The sequence below is a fragment of the Haemorhous mexicanus genome, chromosome 4, assembly GCF_027477595.1.
Source record: "Haemorhous mexicanus isolate bHaeMex1 chromosome 4, bHaeMex1.pri, whole genome shotgun sequence".
Lineage (NCBI taxonomy): Eukaryota > Metazoa > Chordata > Aves > Passeriformes > Fringillidae > Haemorhous > Haemorhous mexicanus.
The window spans coordinates 67,681,655-67,707,338 of record NC_082344.1 but is presented as its reverse complement, the minus strand read 5'-3'; positions in this window follow the sequence as shown (position 1 = coordinate 67,707,338).

Genomic DNA, 25,684 nt, shown 5'->3' with positions numbered 1-25,684 from the left:
TACTGGAATGACAGATCCACCTATCCAGTAAACTGCCATCTTCACAGAATACTTATAGTTTCACAAGCCATTCCTGTGACTCATCCCAAATCTACAATTTCCTCCATATTAATTAATTCAATTTCTCATTACAGTTCCTTGCCAGTCTGGCTGGTGTTAAAGTCAAAAGAACTGGTTGGTCTTTTCCAAGATGACCTGAATCAACCTTTAAGATAATTATGGTACCATATTAACAATTTCTTTTATTCCCCTGATTCTGGGTCAGCAGCAGGTACGTTATTTGCTTAATAGTTTTTCAAGTCTATGATTTTACAGAATTCACAGATCAGAATTTTTTTAGAAAAAATGGGAGCTTTGCATTTAGTTTATTGATTTCTGAAATGCTTGCTGATGATAATTCTGGCTGACATGATCAATTTTCCATGATCCTCGTATCTGCTCCTCTGCAACAGTGATAAATTCCCCACCTTCCTTTGTAATAAGTGAGGATGAAAGCTTTTCATCTTCATTGCCTATTTGTCCTACTGACTTTGGCAGACTCCCTCTTTCTGATATCTTTGAAGAAGTTTAGATTTTTTGCATTTATGTCTTCAACAAGTTGCTCCTGTCTTTTTCTTTTTTTTTCTGGCTGCTTTGCTGTTCATTGGTATTTTATTTGCTATATTTTTTTTCAAGTGGATACTTCTGCCACTTTTACATGTGTGACAGGGGTTTTTTTTGACTTTACTTTATGTTCAAGTATTTCAGCTTTAAAGTGTGGAATGGTCCTCTTAGGCCCAAAGTTTCTAGTACAATTTATCTTAACAGCATTTTACCTCATTGTTGACTCATGTTAAATGTCTTGTTAAAGAATTCACTCATTTTAGGGTAATTTTTTCCCTTTCCAACATTTCATTCTATTGTGAGGGATATGAATTGTTTCCCTCTCAGTACCACTATTAAATCCACATATCTTCTGATCACTGACATTGGGTGGTTCTTCTACCTGTACATCCTCAGCCTCCAGCCCTGGGACCTCCTCAGAGCTAATAGTTCCTTGTCCTCCTGTGGGTCTGTGGACTGTTGGCCATAAAAGCAGGCATTAATGGGGTAACTGCATCTTGAAATTAAATTTAGCCAGGGTATATAAGGTAAGTGATCTCTCCCAATGCTGTTCTCTGTTTTGTGCCCTGATTTGCCTCCTTCCAAAATGATTTTCAGCACAACTCTCAGAACTCACTCCCACTGACAAGCCTGCAGGAGGAAGACAAACTGTTTAGAGACATTCATCTTGCTGAGTTCTCTACCAATCATCTCCACAAAGGGAGAAAAACTGCAGAGTGGAAGACAGATGACACAAACATGCAGAGTCTTTACCTCTTTCCTGCCCACCAGAAAACACCTTCCTTCCCGTGCTTCCAAGTGCTCATCACTCCTTCTACACTTACCTGATGCTCAAGAACGGCCACAAAATCTCTCACAAGGAAAGATACCCAGTTCCCATAGCTCAAACCAATTCAGGGCTGAAGAGATTTATCTGTTGAGGAATATATGATAAACTGGCACCTCAGGATGAATCCTTGTCACACCCTATAACCCCCTGATCCCCATCCTGATGAGAAAGCCCACCACAAGCTTCCAAACACCTGGGTGAGGTGAGGTCCTCTCCTGCTGCACTCTGCAATTCCCTGCCCTTGGGAATCTGGCAGGGCAGCTGCTCCATTCCACTGAACAAGGGTAGAGAGGACATCAGAACAACTTTTGACTCCTGCTGTTTCCACTCAAATATCTTTGGTGTTATTAAAAATCCTCATGCTTCTTTTATACTTCCTTTTAGTCTTCTACTTCATTTCTAAAGCTTTGCAATTTCCTATTCACTCTTTGATCTGGCCGTCTTCCTCTAACTTGATGGGTTTGGGATCAAAGCCTCCCAGCAGTTTTATGTATTTCAAACATCATAAACTGTTCACCCATGCTCTTATCTCACAAACTAAGGTTAGGCAGGCCACTTGCCAAGCGTATGCCATGCAGGCAGCCCCAAAAAGTGCAAGTCAAGGATCTCTGGCTCTCAGTCCACAAAGGCAAGAGACAGTGAGCCATGACTCCACTTATCTTCTTGAGGGCAGAGGTGAATTTGTCCAGGTGAGCATAGGAAATGTGACTAGTGTTTTTTACACCTCTCTGGACTATTCTGATAGCTGCCTCAAGTAGTAAGGCTTTTTCTTTAGTGTCCTACAGGAACCCAGTGCTCTTCCCCTGAGGCTGAGTAAGATTTTCCTGCAGATAAGTTATATTTGGTGTCTGGAAGTGAAGACCATTAACCAAAAACATAAGGAGATAAATTTTTTTTAGATTCTCTTTCACTTATTTTATCCATAATGTAGAAATTCAAGATGACAAATGGCTGAGAAAATCATAGAGGTTTTGTGACATGAAAACAATTAAATCAGGTTTTTTTTGTAAACTTTGTGTTGGAGGAAAGTAAGAGATTACTGAAACAAAATGTTCAGTAGGCTGAAAATTATCTTAAAGTATGTTAGCTGATCCACACTAAATCTGGCACGGGATAGCTTGTTCCAAAGCCTCCTCACATTTCTGTGAGCAGTGAAACAGAGAAAAACCTCTAAGCTTCCTTTTAGAGACTCCTAGCTTCCTTAAGAGTCCAGAAGAAAAAGGAAAAGAGTGAAAAGAATTGACTGCAACAGGATGGAAGAAACAGTTAACACTGAAAGAAAAATAAAGTTTTAAGCAAAACCAAGACACTCAGGTGTCAGCTTGTCAAACTAATTGTATTAGTAAACAAGGTAAATTGTAGAAATGGGAAAAAACATTTTTTAAATCAAATTTTCTCTTCACTACTATAAAATAATCAGATTGATGAAATGGAAGGGGGACATTTATTGCCTTTCTCTACAAGATGTCGTGTGAAGTTCTTTGTCCTGCCAATTAGTATTGATCTACTTCACTTGATGTTTCCATTCTAACAATGAAGTAATAGAAACTGAAACATAATTTGCTGAAATAATTTTTTCATTAGACTGCTCCAGACCTAGTCAATACTTTAAGAGAGTTGGCAGTTCATCTATTGCAATGATATCTAATGGTGTTGCCACACGGCTTTAGATCTTCATTTAATATCTTTATAAAAAATAAGCGAGTCTTCAAAATAAATCATGCTTTAGAGAAGATTTTGGTGTTCAAGTTGCTTCAAAGTTAAGTCACGTATGGGCAGAGGTAAATGCTGGATGAGAAATTGCTTTAAAACAATGATGATATTTGCTCTCACTTTGAATTGTTGTTTTTTTAAAGCAGAAGTGAGACACATCTGCTTTCAGAGACAAGCTAAGTCACATTTATATCAAATTCAAGAAAATAGAGTAGGCAAGCTAGCATAATAACTTTCATTTTGTTTTTTTGACCTGTGCTTCTTCAGAAAATGCTTTCCATGGCTGTAGTTCCACAACATTTCAGAAAGTTATCTCATTAAATCCTTGGTTTGATCTGTCAAGCAAAAGATCAGCTCTGGGCCTATGAACAAATACAAATAGCCTCTCATTATGTAATTTCTCTACTTTCTTTTTTCAGGGATTTCATTTATATCTCCCCATTCCTTTAACATTTGTCTGCTTGTAATTCTGTCTTTGGTTTCACCGTCAGCATGTGAGATCCTCAGGGACAGAAATCCTTCTTTGTTGTGAATCTGGGCAGTGTCTCACTCAAAAGGGTCAAGGTCTAGGTCTGGAAGCATGAGTTTCATGGTGCAAAGCCACCAGAACCTCCAGCACTCTTCCCTGCAGATTTTCTCAAGCACTTTAAGGGTGATTGGCACAGTTTGAGTTAACTCAGATAGGGCTGATCTGCTTTGCTCTGTGAGGAGGGCTCCACCTCTGAGATGGCCAACAAAGCTTCCATTGCAGCCACGTTCTGACTGTGGGCACTGTTGGGATCTGATTCCTAGTGTGGTGTTTTTGGGGTCTCCCATTGAGGGGAGGAAATGATGAATCTGATTCCATGTTCTTAGAAGGCTAATTTACTATTTTATGATCTATATTATATCAAAGAATGCTATACTAAAACTATACTAAAGAACAGAAAAAGGATACAGACTGAAGGCTAAAAGATAGTAATGAAAAACTCAAGACTCCTTCCAGAGTCTTGACACAGCTGGACTGGAATTGGTCATTGAGTAAAAACAATTCACATAAACCAATCAAACCATCATCTTTTGGATGATCAATCTCCCAACACATTCCAAAGAAGCAAAACACAGGAGAAGCAAATCACATAATTATTGTTTTCATTTTTCTCTGAGGCTTCTCAGCTTCCCAGGAGAAGAAATCCTGGCAAAGGAATTTTTCAGAAAATATGACTGTGACATTCTAGGAGCAAATGGTGGTATCTGGATTTGAATTTTGTGAATTCCTTCCTGGCTGCTGCTGGCCTTATAACCTTAATCTAAAGTGACTTCAGAGGCATTCTAAACAGGCTTAATATGTGTAGACATAGGTTTATGCAGACACCTAGGACTGCAGGACATCACACTCAGCTCAGTAAATGTCATCCTTAATGTCTTAATCTCTGCCTGCAAATGCAGACAATTCCCTTTCCTTAGTTTTGAACCTGCAAGTTTAATAAGAGTCCAGTTGTTTTGCTCCACTATCCCAAATTAATGAGGAAAGACCCAATATAAGAAGGATCTTTTGAGTCCTTCTCTGAATCTCTGGAAGGGCCTTCTGGGGTGGTTCCAGAGGAGGCCACAAAGTGATCAGAGGATTGGATCACCTCTGCTATGAAGACAGGCTCAGACATTTGGAAAGGCAAAGAGAATATCTCATCCTTTTCCTCATCTGTGGTGACAATGTTCCAAAGCCCAATAAAGGGTGGAGATTTTCCTTAGCCCTCCTTTTACTGTTAATGTATTTATAAAAACATTTTCTGTTACCTTTTCCAGCAGTGACCTTTGTGGAATTTGTGTGTTTCACAATGCTAGCCAACACAAATGCATAAATAAGTATATTTTAAAAGTAAATCAAGACTCAGGCTGTCTTGAACCTGAAAACATATAGCTGTAGATTTGAAGTGTGCTGGTCAAGATTCCCAAAAAAGATCAAAACCAATGTAAAAGCAGCCTCAGTAATTACTTTGCACTGACATACAAATGGAAATCTAAAAGCTTCTAAGAAAAATGAAGAAGCTTATAATTATTTCTGAATGTAACCAAAGGACAATTACAGACCATAACATGCCACTAATAACCTCACAAAAGCATGAGAAAATTTGAAAACAGAAAACCATTAGGGGAATCTTCTGAGTAAGAAACATCAAGTATACAGGAAAAAAACCTCTAAATATATGCTTCCACAGGAACCTGTGAAAATTAAAATAGAAATCTAGCTCTAGGGAGGGTTAGTAACACAAAGATTAGTGTTTCTATTTTATTCTGTATTTTCTTCTCAATAACAGAATTCCATCCTCTTCTTCTAATACTACTCCTCTTTTCGCTAGATTCCATGACATTCTGATCAGTTCTGTCCAGGTTATTGCTTTTTCCCCTCTAAAGTAAAACTATTAATTTTAAAATTCAGTGCTAATAAAGAAATTAAATTAACTGTTATTAAGTGAAATTAAGCAGCATGAGGCTCAAGAGCAGCCATCCAGATCTATTGTTTTCTCTTTTGGGTATTCAATTGTCCTTACATCAATGAAGCACCAAAGTCACAGGATTTATCTTCAATTTATTATTACGCCAAATTTCCTTTGACTCTTGAAATAGTTTATGGGAAGATTTCAACAGATAACCACACAAACCCAATGGCCCTAATGGCTAAGGTCTTAAGCAGTCCTAATAGCAGAAAAAAAAAAAAATTAAGGTCAGAGTCTTCATTAAAAAGCAAAAAAAACCATAGAGGCTTCTTCACATCTTCAAATAAAGCAGCACTCACTACTTGTATAGCAAAGCTTCAGACTTAATTTTGGATTTTGAAAAAATAAAAACCTAAATTTATAGACTAATGTAACCCAAACAACACACCCACTTACTGGCAGCTTTCCTTCAGCTACAAGAAATTAGACCCTTTATGGGAAGTCTCCTAACTTTGAGTCAGACCAGCCACCAGAAATTAATGTTTCTGATTCTGTTAAATACATTAAGTTTGTAGCAAACTAGCTTTCAATCAGAGATGGTCAGGCAAAAGGCTTCATTACAGAATTAATGGAAAGGGAAAATTAGTGCAATATTGTTTGTCTGCACATAATTGTAAGCAATGGATTCTAAATGTTCCTTTTGTTCCGAAGGGAATGTGAACAAATAATTCAACAAGTCATTTAAAAATGTATACAGACCCAAAGATTGTCAGAATCTTTTGCTGAAGTAGATCTGCTGTATGTTGTGAATGGCTGGTTTCAGATGCTTAAAGAATCACCATCAAAGTTACTGGCAAAAATCAGGTTTTTATATCAATTTTTGTAAACTTTAACAGAGTTTCATGACAATGCTCACTCTGTTAATTATCACATAGTTGAGGCATACATAGGAAAATTGGATTTGAACCAATTTAGAATTATTTACCCAAGGACCAGTGTTGCAGAGGGGTAAGGGTGCAGAGGATCTAGAGAGGGTTTAGCAACACTTAAGTTCAGTAGCAATGGTACCATTCCACTCAAGCTACAGTTCAGGTAAATGATTTTTCCAAGGCTAAAGAGAATAGCTGCTTATCCTTTTTTTCCCCACCTTGGCTGGGAAGAGGATGCTCCTGTTCCCACCTTTATTGTGCAGGAGCTCCTGCTATGGTCAGGGATGCTTCATCACCACAGTGCAAAACTCTTAATGGAAATGGACTAAAAAAGGTGTCTCTGGATGCAATTTCTAGGAAAACTGTCTGAGAAAGAGAGAAGAGAAAAGAGCAACCTGATAGGAGAAGCAGTTAGCAAGTAAATAACCCTGCTACAGGGTTGATTAAAAAGAAATTTCTTATTAAAAGAAAGAAAATTCTTATAATGGAATCTAAAATTAATTACTGCAATTTTAACAATACTTACTAGACCTAAAAGCTTTTACTGCAATAGTTTTAAGTAGTTTATTGCATTATATTTTTAATTACATGATTCTGTTTAACTTAACCTCTATGGAAACTATTAAACCAAGCCAAGTGGGAGAAAATGTTGACACTGCACCTTTGTACACTTGTCATGGCACAGTATGTACCAAAGTGGTCCTTCTGAAGACAAAAGGATGAGGACTCAGCTCATTCAGGAACCAAAGGAAATCATGGGCAATTTCAATGTTTAATTAACACATAAAGTCAGTAAATTATTTATATACGGTATTGAGAATGAAAAGAAACTTCAGTAAAGTCAAAAAGAATAAGCAGAAATCTCACTATATGAAGGAAATAGAGATTAAAAACTGCTGCAGCAGGACATCTATTTCTTTGACTATAAATCAAGAAATAGAGTGTATTGCTCTGAAAAATACCGGAATTTGCAGAATTCTGTGTATCAACATTAATCTAATTTTCAAATGCATGGAATTAAAAGTAGTTTGTTCTTGCAACTGGAAATGTTCAGGAAAAAAATGTTCCAGCCGTAAACACAACCTGGCTTTCCTTTTTTATGCTTCCCCCCCCCTTTTTTTCACCTGTTTTTTGCTTTTTTATATTTTTTGATGGATTCTATTTTTACTCTTGCAAAACACGTTAAAGAGTACTCACTGTGCCTCTGTATAAAATAGAAAGAATTCCTTAAACTCTAAATTCATTGCAAAATTCATTGTTTTCTTAACTAGTTTTCATCTCTCCTTGCTATGAGATTATTATAAGATATATTATTTTAATCTATCTTTATTAAAGGATAATGCATATAGAGTAGATTACTTTTAAATGTTCAGTTTAGTTAGAAAAAACCTGGATGAATAACAAAGATGTTGTTACTCAAAGCCTGTATTTTCATTTAATTATTGTATTATTGTAATTTTCTAGATGAGGCACAGACAGCATGTTGACAAATTGTTTTATTACTAAAAACACTTAGAAACACTCTCCCATATTTCTAATGCCAAGAAATTAAAACTCTGAAGGCTCTCTTCACCAGGTTAGCCAGTAGCCTGAGTGAGATACAGCTTCAGATGCAGACTCCAGGTAGTCTGTTTAGACTGCTCCAGATGAAATTGAGATGTCTGTATGTGAGTAAATGTTTAAAGCTCCCATTATAGCTGCTGGAGTCTAAAAGTTTCGGTCTCAAGCAAATGAATTGGTGCCTACTGTGAGCAGGATCCCACACACAGGTTATTTAGGAACATGTTCCTTCTTTCCTTTCCTATTGAAATACAACCAGTGCCCAGAATAAAGTCACATTTTAATAGATTTTTGTCATTCGTGTCCAGTAGTTTTATTCTTTGGTGGGACAGCACTTCAAGGAGCTATCTACATAGTCATGCTCAAACTGAGATGTGCAGACATCCACAAACTTTCCTGCCTAGAGGAAAGTAAGAACAAAAGGGCAGCTTCTGTAGCTTTGTCAGACACTCTTTGCTGGTCTCAAATTAAAGCTGTAAGGTCTGGATTTGAGGCTGACACTGGCACCTGCTCAGTGGTTTCAGAGACTTTTGTGTCTCAGCAGGGATACTGAAGCTGTGAATTAGCACACAGCAACAGCAGCCTGCACTCATTCTTTGGGGATGCTTCTGAGCCCCCTTGACCATTGGGATTTGTAATAAATTCAAAGTAGTCCCCAACTAGTCACCCACTCCTGCTCCTTGGGAAGTTAGTGCTTTTCCAACCCTCCTGCTGTGACCCAGTCACCAGCCAAAACCAGAGCCCTGAGTGGCTGTGGGGAACCTGTTTATGCAGGGCTGTAAGAGGTGCTTGCCCGAGCAGTGGTTTGCAATAAGCCGTGTAAGCATGTTCTGGAATTCAGTGCATTAATCACGCTGCATTTCGTTCCCAGGGCAGCACGCTGCAGGGGGGCTACGGAATCAATTTTGACAGGGGGGAGCCTGTCAGAGCCTGACTTGGAGTTCCTGAGTTCAGGTTCAGGAACTCCAAGATTTTAGAATTTCCCAAGAACATTAGATTAGGCTGTTTTTTCCTTATGCTCCAAAACATGGATGTTTTGTGAAACAAATCTCAAAATAAACTTCATTTGACTCATATACTACATTTATGAACTCTGATTAAGCAGAATTTGAAGCTTGAAGCCTTTACATTAATATTTTTGCCAGGGCCCAAACACTTCTGTTCTTTTAGCAGACAGAATGAACATATAAAATAACAAAGGCCAAGACACCCTGGCGTGGTGGGGAACAGATTCAAATTCTGCATAGCTCTGCCCACAGCTATTATGCACAGTAAGGCTCACAGTATTATCAGTTCCCCCCAACTCTGTTGGCTTTGCAAATTTTGGTAACTTACGGCACCTAAACAGAAATGAAATTTCTAAAGGAGCACAATTAATAATATTCTCAAAGAGAATTTCATGAGGCTTTAAAAGGCCCTAATTTAAAATGTTCTTTTTTAATCACGAATTTCGCAAAGGACATTCTGTAATACAGAATTTATTCATTCACTTAAAATGCCCAGGATCTGCCAAACTATGAATTAATAATGATAGCTAGTCTTTTATGTCAAATCTATCTTACCACTTTCCCTCCTGGGGGAAAGTTCGTGATATTTTATTATTTGTTTCAAGTGCTTTCAGTGGACTTCAGGCACGCAAGTTCAGCAGTGGAGACTTTGAACCCTGCATTGCCTTTCTCAGCAAGGTGATAGTGGAGTCTGTGACATCTATGTGTTTGTGCTTGGGTGTGGGGATCTCTGGGTCGTTCCCTTGTGGGAACAATTCCAGTAGCTTCAATGAATGCAGGATCAAGCAATTAAATGGAGGGTAAAGCATATGACTTAGGGCAAAAGACAAATTGTAGGTTTATAGGCTTCAAAATGGAGCAAAGAGACAACCAAGGAAAGTTGAGGTTAATCCATCATCCAGGGCTGCATTTCAAAGATTGACCTGTCCAAACGGAGAGAGAAAGAGGACCTGGTTTCATTAACACTAACACAGAACAGAACTGCACTGAATGAGAGATACTTCTGTGTCTTCCCCTTTGAAAAGTGAATGGCAAAGGACCACACACGTAGAACAAGTTGGGGACAATAAATCCCACATTGTAATCCTACTCCCCATCTCCCTTCACCCAGAAATGACTGCTGGACTCTGTTTAAAGACAGGATTTGTGGCCAGAGTGCTCATTTATTTTTTATTTTTTCCCCTTGCAGTCTATGGAACATGAAGTGTGGGCATAGTTGAGGAAAGGCTGGGAAAGTCCCAAAGGTCTAGCTCATTCACAGGTTTCTGCCAAAGAATAGAGATTCAGCAAAAGGAGGTATAGAGACAGCCCCCAGCCAGGGCTGCCTGCAGACTTTTCCTTAACATTATTTGAGGTAATGTTTGTGCCTGAGACAGCAGAGAGCTGAGCTTAACCTGATACCCCAGCGTCCCTCATCAACACAACACATCTGCTTACACCCCCCTACACCCCTTTTCCTTCACCACCACCCTAGAAACAACCTGGGATCCTCCCCAAGCTGCTGCATCCCAGTGAGTGACCTGATGCTTCCCCTGCTGTCCTCACACCCCATCAGAACTCATCCTGTGACCCCACCAGTGCAGCCATTAATCCCCGAGAGAACAGGAGGAGCAGCCTTAAAACACAGCACTGCAGCCAAGCAAAACAATTTGGGCTTTTTTTATGGCATATTCTAAAAGATCTGGAAGGACATGCTTTTTGCTTATCTGCCTTCCAAATAACCTATTGCCTGTTCCTCATTAGTGCACAAGCTGGGGAGACAACCTGGCATTACAAAGGATACTGAGGGATTATGAGCTTCTGTGGTTTGTAAAATGTAAATTTACATTTGAGGGCAGGCAGGGGACATCAGATATCTCTGTTTCCCTTGCAGGGATTTTTGGAAATTGCTCCATATCAGATCATGCAGTGGAAAATGCTTTCAGGCCTGGAGCATGAGGTAAGGAGTCAACTGAGCAAAACAACACAAAGAGGACAGACTTCTGAAAGACTGGATGGAGCTGACTCACCACAAGAGGGTTTTTCTAAATCACATTGGGTGTTTTATTGATGGCACTTTCATACTTGTAGTTGGAGTCAGTGGCCTGGTAAACATTTGATTTATTGTGAGCTTCACCACTGAAAAAGACTTGCCCACCACTCAGCTCTGGCAGGTTGAGCCAAAGTTTCAGCAAGGCTTGACTGCAACCCACCTTCAGGTACAGGTGGCTCAGATGTTACCTCCAGTGTTGTTTTCTGAGCAGATAGGCGGAAATCTTCTAAGAGCCCTGACTGCAGGACAGAGATTTTGCCTGACCTGGGCTGAGGCACTTTGTTGGGTTTTCCCTCTATCCAGTAGTTTGTGGCAGGACTGAGCAAAAGGAATCTAGAGTGGGTTATATGAAGAGCTTCCCACCTCACTACAAGTAGATTGTGGCAAGATTTACCTTCCTACAGATGTATGCAGGTGGAGGATGAGTCTACCCAGCAACATGAATGCATAACTCCAGCCCACCTGACTACTTTTATTCTCAGTGCTCAGATACATAACAGCAATATTTGGGTCTCAGCACAAAGCTATTTTACTGTGGTCTGAGATATCATGTTTTTCTTTTCATTTGATAGGGGCTGAGCATGTACCAGTACCCAGTCATAGCTGATTTTGTGGGATCCCTAAGTAGCACTGGCAGTAAAGCTGTGGAATTAGGGCTGCATGGCACACCTGAAATGTTGTGCTCAGGGCACAGACATCCCCAGCCCCAGGGGGTTTGGTTCTTAATGCTCAGCCAGTAATGAATCCCATCATATCCTCCTCACCACACCATGTGGTGAAGACACCAGCTGCTCTGCAGGGTCATTGCTCACCAGGTTAAGTGGGTACCACAGCCTCGAGCTTTTGCTGCTCAGGGATCTAAACCACACTGGTTGGCACACACACCTCCTGCACACCTAATTCTTATCACATTCAGAACTTTTGTTTCTTTTTCATTTAGTGAAAAGTGGCTGATGGCCATGGTGACAAATGAGCATCTTCCTCTGTCAGAGCCAAATTCTGTGTGGAGTGGCAGGTAGAGTTGAGCTTGCTTCCCAACAGGGAGCCTCTGAAAGTCCTTTCTCTCTGCTTTCTATGAGGCTGTGCTGCTTTGAGGAAACATTTTTGAGGAAAGCTATGAGCAGTGTGAAAGCACAAGCTGTACTGTACAATGGTGAATAATTCACACATCAGTATATGGACAGAAAGCTGTAAATTATCTTGCACTTGGATGAAAGATAAACAATCTTATTGTAAGAAATTAACTGATATGGGCTCACTTATCTCCTGAACTCCATGTCTGAACGTAGTCTGAAGAGATGGATACGTAATTCCCATATCAAGTAACAGCATTGCTATTGATCTAAAAGTATATCAAGAGAAGACATCCTTGTAATCTGAAGACATACATAATTTACTGTTACACGTCTATATCATACTGCTATTTTTTATTAAAACTCAGATTTACACAACAGCATTTAATAAATACAGCTCTTGGCATTTGCTGGATTGTCATATATTTTGGAAGAATTTCAAGCCTTACCTAACTTAGTTTTAGAGTTGCTGCAATACACAGAGGTACCATGGAGTCAGAATTCATCTAATCCCCTGAGGTAAAACAAATGTCACAGGTAGCAGCCAGGTCCTTCTCCTCTGAAATGCTTCCACCAAACATCAGTGCCAGGAACCAATGCTGACCTATGCTGAGGCATTTTGACTTCTGCTTGATGTTGCAATGATATTCCCAGCACTCTTGTTAAAAGTCATGGGCTCAGCTCAGCTCCTGAGTGTGCTCCAAGCTCAAGAGCACTCTGTTCTCTCCTAGAGCCTGCTGTGGTCTCTGCTATGATTCACTAACTTCACATATCTGATTTCAAGGTTCATTAGAAATTTTTTAGAACTTCAAATGGAAGCCTTTGTGACAACTGACAGAGCCTGGATATAGCAGGGAGTAAAACCTCAAAACCCAGACTGAGGAATTAACCTGGAAGTTTCTAAATCCATGGATGTGTGTTATGAGTCCCTCTGCCTAATGCTTTCTAGGGGATCAGCTCTATACAGGAGCAAAGGAAAACTATGGCCCATGAAGGAGATAACAAAATATAAAGGGAGAATTTATACCTCTACAAATGAAAAAGGTGAATAGATTTGATGCTATCTCCACAAATACACGGAGTACTGTACAGGAACATAAGACTACAGAGGAATTCTTCCATTGCCATGCCCAGTTTCCCAGCCACAATTTAATCTGCTAGTGACTTGACTCCTCCTTCTGTCTCTTCAGCTGACAAATCTGACTTTTCCTGTTTCTCATACCATGATGTCCCTCTTACCACACAGAGGCAATTAATAGCACAGAAGGGTGCTTGGAAGGAGGCAATGCAACTTCTTTCTGCGCTGTTCTGGGGAGCTTTCCCTCCGCCCAGTGAGGACTCCTCCTGCAAAGCCCACAGACAATAATGCCACCATAGCTCACATTTCCATTTTCTAGACACCTTTATTTTCTAGCTGCTGGAAGTTCCTGAGGAGGATCATCTCTGCAGATGTGTTTATGATTGTAGTCCATCCTTATGTGGCATTATACACTGTAGTCATTGCTAATATCAACAGCTATTTCACTACCAATTCTTAATTTGCAAAGCACAGTGACTGCAAATTACCCTTGATTTGTTTGCATCATTTACAGAAAACAAACCTCCCAAAACACAAGTCAACATGTCCATCTTATTTATCACTGCATTTTTTTTTAATTCAGCATTTTTGAAACACTAGATTTGCTTATTGCTGTCTTTGCACAGAATAATGTTCCATTATCATAGTATTTATATGAGAAAATACCAACAGCTAAATTTGTAAAAACAAAGTGGAATAACTTTGAATTGATTTGAATACACTTTGATTAGCAACCATAAAAGGTTGCTTATAAAATAGAATGGCCTGGAACTGCAGCTTCCCATTTCCTGCTATCACAGATGTCCTGTTATTGTCTCAGTCAACAGATATGCCAACAGCAAGGCAGCTACCAGACTTTATAAACTTCCTCCAAAGTCTGTATTGCCAACTATTCTGACTATGATATGGACTCCCACAATTACTTCCACCAGCAAATGCAATAATTTGTAAGAGGTAGGAACCTGTTGGATATAAGCCAATACTCTTGTATTGGTAAAATACTAATAACTTAACAGTATATCAGGTGCCTTAGCACCTGAAGGAAAGGCCAAAAATAGCTGTCATTATCCCAGGTGAAAAGATGGAAATTATCTTTCGGACTTATCTCTTTAAATTAGCATTTACATACCAGCAAAGACTGAGTCCAGTCTCAGGATCACCAGTACACATTCCAGCCTGGATCTCAGCATTCAGGTGTCATTGACCCAACTAAAACTCAAATTTGTTCATCTTTGTCAGTTTCAACAAGGGGACAAAAGGCTAAAAGATGTGGCTGGAACCCCTACTTCTTGTCTGCCCTTCCTCTTGCCGTGAGACCTGTGTTTACTACTGGATGGCTGAAGGCTAAAATCTCTACAAAGTACCTGCTTTGCCTATTTCTGCTGTCATTTTTGTAGGGCTCCCCTGTCTCTCTGTGTAGTCAGATGCTGTGTGTTTATTAGCCACTACCACAAATCACTCCAGGAAAGAGACACTGCAGTACTTGCATGAAACAGAACTCACTAGATGAGGTTTAGGTTCTACCAGATGGCCAATGTAAAAAAACCCCACCACTGTGTGCTTGCCAGCAGTTCCAGCAGGATAATATCCCCAAAACATGGATGAAGTAGTGACTCCATGCTCACATGTCCCTCCTGGTACTGTTGTGGTTCAAGAGTCCCTGGGGTCTGCTGCACTGTGTTCCACTGCCTCAGGCTGGAGCAGCCTCCAGGTACCCACCAGCTCCAGGGGGCAGGATGCTCTGTTTGTTCAGAACCAAAAATCACTGGTGAAGAGACATGAAGATACTGCCTGGCTCTTATCTGTGCCATATCTTGCTTGTAATTAAATAGAGAATTCAGGTTTCCAGCTTGGTCAGTCCAGTTTTGCCATAAACAATACATTCACTTTAACCTGTAGCACCCCAAAGTGAAGTATTAAAATAAACACATAACACCCATTTCTTTCAAACTATGCATTTACCTGACTTAATAGTTTCAGAGCCACATTTCCTTCTCCTTTCTCCAAAAGCCAATCTTGCTGCTAGGGATTGATTTTTTTTCTGTTATTTCCTAATACCCTGGGTAGTCAAAACCCAAGTGTTATTTCTACTTGGCTTGATTTTTCTGTTCTTGAATTAATGCAATCTTTTCCAGAGGTAAACATCATGACTATTTAATAAAAAATACATCTATATTGAAGGGCAAAGCCAGGCATTGTGACAACAAACCTGGTACTTCAGGACACAGTACAACAAATGAAATTATTTAACCACAAGAATTTGTTGTGGGATCTTGCAGGGGCTTGAAGATAATTTCACTCATTTCCCAGAGGAGACAGATCTCAACTTAATAAAATTGTTCTTAAGAAAAAGAGAATAACAAATGAGGTTTTTACTGACAGACTGCTCGTAAATTATTTTTGACACAGATTCAAAAGTTACAGGCAAAAGAACATTTCCTTTGTTTATGAATACAAGCCAGACTTTATTGAGATTCTGGTGTTTTTAATAGATAGGTCAAAACAAGTTTAAATGATTCCCTGTGTTTTCATGGTGTATTGCTTTGCATTTGAAATTGGGCATGAAAATCACCCCAAGGAGAACGACAAGGTGAGTGGTTTGCCTCTGAGCCAGGGAGAATTTCATGGTCTGACAAGGTTGTGTGTGCACATGCTCTGGGTGATGTGGGGCACATCCACTGACATCACCAGCACCCACTGCTTTCAACCATTGTCATGAACTTTATTACTTTTCAAGCATGTTGGATTATGGTAGTAAAAATACGAGGAACAACTAGGATCAGCTAAACTACCTTCTTAAAATCCATTAGGTGGTCCTAAGGCAGGGCATCAAGCAACGTGGAGAGAAAAATGGAAGTGGGACATAAGAATAGGCAGAATAATTTGACAGAATGATGTGTTTGCAAAATGTAATCATTGTAGATGTATTATAGGCAAAAAGTGTTTTGTACAGCTAAATTATGGCAATTGTCAATGTGTCTAAATCTGAATGAAGGTACACAGAAAAGACACTTAAAGTTACATTGACAATCACACTTCTGAAATATCCTTGTCTTTCTTCCCTTTCTTTTTTTTCTTGTGTGAACTTGCTTACACAGACTTGAAATTTCATTAATTGAAATTCATAAATTGTCATAAAATATCAGTTTGGAAATATACAGCCTACAATGAAGAAGTTTCATTCACTAACACTGAAATAGTTAAATAGACTATAAATATATTACTAGAATAATATTTACATTACTATAATATAGAACTGAAAAGTCAGAATTCTCACATGAAATCAACCTGCAGATATAATTGGATTTAAATTAATTGCATTTTCTCAAAGATTTTTTCTCTGGGCTACAACAAACATAGGACCAGGGGGGATCCCTGAAAGAGTTAGGCAATAACCTACAATTGGTGCTGCTTTACGTGCCTAATGACAAAATCTGAATGATCAGAACCCAAACTCAGTTTCTGCCCAGCCTCTCAGTGCACTGAGAGCTGTTTTCAGCACCAGCATTTCTCATGTGCCCTAACCTGTCTCAGCATGGGTGGCAGCTGTGATGTAACTTCCATCTGAGCTCTCCTAGCACACAGGGAGGACCTGCATTTCCACATGTACTGCTTCAGAGTCCTGACAAGAGTTAAGGTCTCCTCAGAAGCAGACACAAACTTTGAATAAGGCTCTATATGTTGCTAATCCCTTGCTGTCAGCCATAGTTCAGCATACAGCCATTTTCTGTGATTGGAGAGTCTGTAGTCCCACACTGTCTTCTACCTGAAGGCAATTAAATCTGTTTTCTGTATGAGTCCCCTTACCACTAAGCTAAAAATTGTTTTGGGAAGGGGCCAACCAGAGAGACTGAGGGAATTCTCAAATCTGGCTTAGGCTAAAGTCTCAGTAAAGCCTATGACTCTCCTGAGAGGAGGTTGGGACATTCCTTGAGAAGCAGAGAATCTGCACTGCAGTTCTTGGCTACCTTATTTTGCACCAAGGAGTTACTTGACTGTAGCACAAGACAGGAAGAGAGAAGGTGCCATGGCAGTCATGCTGTGTCACCCTTGTGCTTACTCCCTCTCTTTCTGGTCAAATGAATATTTGATTAGCTGATATAAAGTCAAAGGATTTCAGATAGAATTGGCTGCAGAAAACAGCTGAATTTTACACAGCCGCGTTCGTCTCCCGCGTTCGTCTCAACTGAAACACAAAACCCCTCGTTTGTGATCAGCCCTACTCTTATCCAGTGGAAAGAGCAAACCCAAAGTACCCCACACTTTTATTGATGTTTTAGGAGGCATGTCCCCCATTAGAGGAGTCATTGTCTCTGCTGTTTTGGAATACCAAAGGGTCAGTGACAGAGGGAAGGCAGCGAGCAGCAGCGTTACCTCATGCACGGATGAGAGGAGAGTTCAGGAGGCACTCACAGGAACGTCTGTAAAGCCCAGAGGGCACTGAAGTGTCTGTGCTGTGGTATGAATTAAAGCTAACAAACTCTGATGTCTTTTGAAAATATAGCTATTTACCCAAGGCACTGTCCAGAGCAACAGATTTACCCTCAAGAAAATGTAAGATAAAGATTTTTGAATATTTCACAGCTGCAGAACATCCCAGACATTCCATCTTTTCTGGACATGTCTGAAAGGTTCATTTCAAATTTATGAGTCAATCAGCTTGATAACCACTGTATTAAAATAATTAAATATACACTGGATAAAAAATAACATCTCAAAGGAACTGGAAAAGGAATAAAGTGGTTTTAGGTTCCTGGTCATATTTAAGCACAGCAGGTAGAAGCAGGATGAAGTGCTGTTCCTTTGGGAGATGGGGGCTTCCTCTTCACTGGTTTATGATAATGGGGACTCAATAACTTGTAAAATTAATTTCAAAGCCATAAAAGCTGAAAGGGAGAGTAAGGAAACACAGACTGGGTACAATTGGGAAGGCACATTGGGTACAAATAGATGCAGTACTAAACTCCACCAGTTATCACCTGGAAGGAAAAAATATATATATTAATAGGTCTAATCAAAGAGTGGATAAACATCTTGGGCCCAGTGTTAGACAACAGCCTGTGGTCAGCTGCCAGGTTGCAGAGAGCAGCTTTGATTTCAGCAGTCACCAAGATGACTTTTGTTAAGTGGCATCAGAAAAACACGGTTTTACAGACAAACTATCTTCATTGTTCCAGCTCCCCAGAGAAACATATTCAGAGAGTGCATAATTCCCCTGCATGACCTCCTTAATGCAGGCTGGGAAACTGCTCTGGAAGCAAGGCATGCTTTGGACAGGCTACTGCATTATTCCTTCTGGGAATGATATCATCTCATGAAAAAGAAATGTAGCCTCAGTGTTTCTGGAAATTGAAATTCTCTCAGTGGAGAATGGTTGTTTCCTATGGGGATTAAAACATTACCTCTCTAAGGAATTTTTACAGAAAAAAAAAAACTAATAGAATTCTATATTTGAGCAGGACCAAGGGATGTTGAAAACCCAAAGGAGGGGCAGGAGTGAAGTGTGCTGGCTGACTTCTGATACAAACACAGAAATAAAAAGTCAATGTTAAGTAAAACCCTGAAACGTTAAAAATGGCATCATAGCAACCAGGAAAGCTCATTAAAGTCTCACCTTTCATCAAAGTTTGGAGCAGAAACAGCAATAAAAAACAGGTGCATTCCATCATTTCTGTCAGCTGATATTGATGGCTGCTACTCATGGTCAGATATAGTACATCTGACAAATTTCTGCTGTACACACTTGATATGATCCAGAATATACTTGTCACTGATAGGATGAAATTGAGAACTCATGAATATACAAATTTCATTTATGATTAAAGATGTTTACAACACAACACCTTAAGTAACATCTATGTGAGCTTTTTTCTAAAGGTGTTTAAAAAGCAAACCAAAGTATCTCAACTAGTAACAACTTTTTAAAAGAAGGCAACGCAAAATATTTTATTTACTCAGTAACTGGAACTGTGAACTAAGGGTGATGTCACTCCCCAGTTTGGTAAGACATTTTTTTTCATTATATCAGGTAGACATCAGCTGTAAATTGGGTCCTTCAGGCTCACACTGATGTTCAACTCTCAGAAAAGTTAGGGTACTGGTTTTAGCTTTCCATGTTTTTTGCAAGACAGGATGCATCATTCCTTTCATCCATGCTTTAAAAAAAAAACAAAACAAAAAAAAAAAAAAAAAAAAACCCATAGCAGTGCTGTACCCCAGAATTGGTTCATACTGGTAAATCCTAATATTCCTCTCATAGTTTGATACTTGATGTCTAAGACCCAGAAAAGGGCAAGATTTTAGATTCATGTGATATACCTACTCAGATGTATGGTGAGTTGGCTCTAAATTTTGGTAAAGACTCCCAAGTCTAGTAATTCAATAGTGGAGTGATGGATTCTACTTCAGTGTCAAGTTCATTATCTCAAGACAGTTCTGATGACAACTGTATCCTTGATAGGATTTAATCAGTCTGCTCCCATTAAATCCCTGGAACAGCATGACTTATACATTTGGCACATGTTTAATCTCCTTTGATTAAGTGACTCCCAAAAAAGCAAAGAGATATCTAAATGAAGAGGAGTTGAAGGATTATTATTCTTCTAGCAGGATGACAGGTCTCTCACATCTCCTTATTCTTTACATGGCAGTGCTGAGGGGTGGTTGGCTTGTCTTAGATTTCTCTCTGGGTTATAGAATGGAGCAGTGGGCTCTGACTTAGCAGAAGGAGCTGGTTGAGTCATTTTTATTCCATCAGACTGTAGTCTTCAAACCCTCTGCCTACTCTGCTCTGAAATATCTGCTCCTCAAAGAAAAGGGGAGAAGAAAAAAGAAACAAAAACAAGGCACCAAGCATTTCACAAGAAAACTTGAGAAGCAGAGTGAGATATTTTCCTTCCAGACAGCATTGTATGTCTCATATGTTGTAGACAGAGATGAATCAGTGAGTGTGAGTAGAGAGACCAGGTTTTATTTCTTCCTGAAGTCAGAAGGGACCTACAGCATATGAAAACCAAAGCAAAGAGGGAAAGCACTCAGGCACTAACAGGAATTAAGAGAAACTGCAGAAGTTACCTTGACAGAGCAATTTGGTTGTAAAAATACAAATACCCCATGGCTGGCTGCATTTGATGCAACTTTTAAGCACTCTAAGGTTGCATCATGAATGCACAGACTGCAGATGGCTCACAAAGAACCTGCAGTGACACTGAACATGCAGGGACCACATCCAGGGAATGTCTTTTGCTGTTCTGTGAAAGAAGCGGTGTGTAAGGCTGTGGAAGTAAACTACTGGGGGAAAAAAGGGGAGCTAAATAGAGGATTTTTGTGCAAGACTAATCTATTTTAGAGGAAGGTTACTTCTAGTGTAACCTGCACCTCACTGCTTAAGGGGGCAGTCAAGAAGGATAATTCAGAAGGTATTCAATTATTAAAAGAGAAGAGGATAAATAAGCACTAATTTAGCAAAAAATCCAGATGCCAAGAACAAAAGTAATCAAGGCACTCAGGGATAAGAGGTGGTAAATGTGCTAATTTCCTATACAAGAAAGTTACTGACCTGTGTAATAATAGCAATTGAAATGTATTTTTGAGCATATATTCAGCCTTCTGGGGAGGAATGAAACTTGCTGAGATCTGCAGGACTGGAATGCTGCTTCTTTTCCTATTACCTGTTTAGGGAGGGATGAGTGGACAAAGAGGGAGCTAGAGTGCTATTCTATGTCAAAAATAATATTGTTTGCTGGAATCACTTAGAGCTCAGAAGCAAACATTCAATGGCTCTTTACAAGCTGATATCCTAACAGGTAGGACAGAGTGCCACAGACCAAGAACTTGAGCAGAAGTCGGTGAGCCTCACACTATGGACAAGAAAGCATGTAGGTTACTGAGCCATGCAAAATAAGGGAACCAAAACAAAGGGAGGTGAGTCTATGGAGTTGATAGTCATTAGTAATAGTTCACAGCAAAAAAGAGAAATCATCTACTAGTCAGAAAAAAGGTACTTACATGATAAGGTGTAAAATTGCTAATAGAAGAGAAAAAAAAATAAAAGAGGAGGAAAAGAGGAACACAGCACAATCAAGGATTCTCTCTTTCCACAGATCAGTTTGTTGATGACTGGTTGTCCAGCACATCTCATTGGGGTCCAGCAGTGGTGTGTGACCATGATAATGATTGGGCTGATACTGGGTGGTTCCAGCTCACTGCAGTGTATAGAAACAATGGATGAGATGATGGCTGTGTATTCCCAAACTGCCTGGTCATCCTCTTCAGCCTCTGCAGCTGCAAAATAGTCATAGGAAAAGGTAACTTCAGTGTCACATCCTCACTCAGCAGCATTTGCCTTCTTGCACCTGAGCCAGCTTGTTTGCACCTTGCCAGATTTTTTGACAGGAGCTGCTGAAAAGTCAGAATACAGCTGCTGTTCAGAACACAGCTGTTACCTAAAAAAAACCAAAACAAAAAAAAAGTTTTGATATTAAAATGTGAACATGGGGAATACTGCTCCAAATCATCATGCAATCAGACTTTTACTACTAGCCTGTTCAGAGTGAGCTCTGTGTGATGCTGCATAGCTTTATGTAGCTTCAACTTCAAGTGCTTATGATTTGAGCACACCTGCTCTGCATCTGTGAGCTCTCTGCTTTATATGAGCAGTTTCACAGAGTCAAAACTGTGAGGACAGCTTTGATCACACCAATTGGAGGTAAAAAAACCCAAATGGAAAAGCATAAATAAAAATAAACTTAAAACAGTTAGAACCTTATGGCTGGAAATAAAATCACTCCAGCTAAAAATTCAGATCTGAGAGCTAAAATGAAATAATGGGAATAATAATAATATTTTAAAATGTTTCACAAGCTTTGGAAGGAAGGAAGGAAGGAAAAGGAAGGAATATTGAGGAATATAAATTAGGACATAAAACTATAATAACTGGTAAAGGCACAAGGAAGACTACAGGGTAAGCAAAGTTTTGGATAAAAGTAATACTGTGTAAGTAAATTTGGAACAAAGGAGTATATAAAGAAGTGAAGTTTTTTTAAATAGTAAATGATGTCTGTAGAATTGTCTGCAGTATAGAGATGACATTTCTCTTTTGGACTTTATAGAGCAGTCAATATGCTGGGATGGCAGCACATCTAGTGATGACAATGGCATATTTTCTCTTCTGCCAATGAGTCAAAGAAACATTAAAAAGACACTATTGAAATTGTGTATTTTTATATCTGTAGGTCTGCATAGCTTGCATCAGAGAGTTTAAAATGCTGTTTGAGCAGCTCTCTGTATCCTTAGCACTGATTTTCAATAAAACTTAAAACTGTAAGCTTGTTTCAGAAAATTGAAGGGAAGCCAGGGCTATAAGAAAATACAAAAAAAGGAAAGAACAGAATGTGATGGGCCTACTGGGCCTTTCAGCTCCAAAGAATGGCCAAAGCAAGGAGGGGTAGTAAAATTATTTCTTATTGCCTAGGATACATTTAAAACAGGTTGTGCTGGTTAACTTGATATAGTCTCTCAATGAGGTAATACATTTGGTTAAAAAAGTAACAAAGCTGATACAAGCACAGAGCCTTCTACAACTGCTGACCACATTTTCAATAGAAATTTAGTTATTACAAAATAAAAGAAATGCACATTAATTGTGTGCTTTTAAGCCTCAATTGAAAACTCAATGCATGGATATCTAAATACAACTGGCCAATGAGCATGATCCTGTTTAGCATTTTTCTTAAAAACTTCCAGGGAATAATGACAGGTAAGATGAAACTGTGAGCTGGGAAGATGATCCCCTGCAGCAAGTCTGGCATTAAAACAGGGAAGTTGAGCACAGGCCATGTTCCCCATGGCTGAAGATGACATGGAGGTCTCAGCAGACAGAGACATGGAGAAGGGTTCATGCCATGACTGTTCTGTGGTGTTTCCAAGTATTTCCTCTCATTGGAAAAGACTGAACTGTTAAAACTACAGGTGAATTTTACAAGGAGAATTGCACGAGTTGGACACCATAGATGAGAAAACAAGTAATTTCTTTCAAGAAGGATTTTGTTAAAGGGCAGGCAGTATGGAGAAGGAGCAAGGGAAGGATGAAAAGATAGAAAATTGTTCTTTATACTGATATAATCAAAGAGCTCTGCTGGCTTAGATTTATGCAGAGAAGATTAAGGGAATGACTTCATGTAGGTTTGTAAGTACTGACATGAGAACAAAAATTTCATAATAGAGTGTCCTTCAGTACAGCAGTGTGAGACAGAATAATAAGTGTTGGGTGGAAGCTCAGATTAGAAAGATCAGATGAGACAAAAAAAAAATGTATTAAAGACACTGGATCTGCCTTTTGCAGGGTATGTTCATGATCCTCAGAAGTGCTTAAATTACATCTGTTTTACATGGAACAGGATAGACAGGGCTGAGCCCACCCTGAGCACCTGTCTAGGAGCTCCAACCCTGCTTCTCATGAGCTGAGCCATTGGGCAGCCAATCTGTATGCCCAGCTGGTCACCAAGGTGTGACCCAACCCTGGTGCAGCAGAGAGGGCAGATGGCAGGTAGGAGATCTACAGCTTTAGTCTCTGCTTCTGGGTCCTCATGTTGCCTTTCCCACAAGAAATCAATTTAGAAAGGCTCCATAATTTTATTTTTTTCCATATTCGCTCACTTTCTAAAGGAGTTTGGGAAGCAGTCTGGGTTAGGCTACAGCATCTATCAATTAGGATTAAGCCTAACCCAGTTACAGGTAATCATGGTAAAAGAGGAGGGAAAAAAAGTGGACAGACTGAACACAGCTGGCCTGTGAGGAAAAAAAAAGTATCAGAAAAACAATTCTACAGAATAAAATAGATCTTCAGTTAGCGGTAATTTTTCCTACACAGGCAGAATCCTTTCAAACTCTTCCTGGAGAGTGAAAGTGAATGGAAGGTTAAAAGCATGAAGATATGTTTCCCTGATGCAGGAAAGTCTCACATTAGCATTAATATAAATTACCCACATGCTTCATAGTCTGAACAGGCTCAGTGTTTAAATGGACTCCACGGGAGCTGTTGGGAGCAAAGCAAACTGCACAAGAGGCTCCTGGAATACCTAATGCCACAGGCTGGCAAGAGCTTCCTTTATTTCCTTAGGACCCCCATGAAGGTAAATATGTACTTTGGAAGAGGAATCTAAACATTATTTTCTACACACACTGGAGCCAAAGCTCATTTTTTAAAGGATGGAGACTGTATGTAAAACCTACTGAAAATGGGAAATAGAAGATAAATTTAAAAATTGCTGTTTTAGCTAGGAGATATCTTTTTCAGATATGTCAGTTACTGTCCAAAACCTAAAGTGACTCTTTTTTTTTCTCTTCTAGGTCTTTGTTGTGTGGATTTTCTAGTTAAATAATGGAGTTCTCAAAAACATGACAGGGAGATTTCCATGCTACTGTAGACAAATTATCTCATGCAGCAGATTTCTAGATTGTTAAGACTCTCTTACATATTTCTGTCTTAAAAACTTGTACTTGTTAAAATTCATGTATTCTGCTTATAAAATTAAATCAGTTGCTTCTCAATAGAAATCTGTTGTTTCAAGCTTTTTTGGAACAGCTGTATGGAAAAAAAATAAATTAGTGAAATGACAGATTTTAATTTTATTTAGTTATTCAACCAATAAATGTTCATTGCTTGACTGTTCTTGAATGAATACATTTTAATTGCAATACTCCCCAAGATATTAATATCATCAGTATGCTAGAGCAATAAACTTCCTAGACAGAACCACTAGCCATTACTTTACATAATATTTTAGTTAATTTTTTAAATATTAATGAATGCAAATGAACAAAATAATTTTTTTTTTTAACTTCCATCACCTACACAGTGTCAGGAAACATTTCATCCAATGAAATCTAAAATTGATTTGTGCTACAAGAAGATGTGAGCCAAGACCTGTAAACATCTAATTTTAGATTTCTTACTATTTTTTATTCCTATAAGGCAGCTGGAGCGTGAGCTCGGTGAAATCTTCTTGGCTTCACAAGCTCCTGTGCTGGCAACAGAGGGCAGAATTTCATCTTGTTATTTTAATTTAAATTGAAGCCATAAGTATCAATTAATGTTGGTTTTACAAAACTTCATCCATTGATTCCCCCTTCTCAACTCCTATCCTTGCTGGAGTCATAAGGTTTGGTTTCCTCCTATGAGCTAGGAATACTGGCTCTTCCTGATGCTGAGCAGGTAGAGATGTTCAGTGAGAGCACTGTGAATGCTACTGAACATCCTGAGCACAGATCTGTATATGTCTTAATTTTAAAATGACTTCTTCATCTCAGCCTTTTTATATCCTTGAATATTTCTGTAGAACTTAGCATAAAACCTGTCTTGCATAAAGACAGTCTCATGTGTATTTGCAGGATTGGGGCCACAGAGAATAACCCAAATCACAGCATTATTTTTAATTACACTC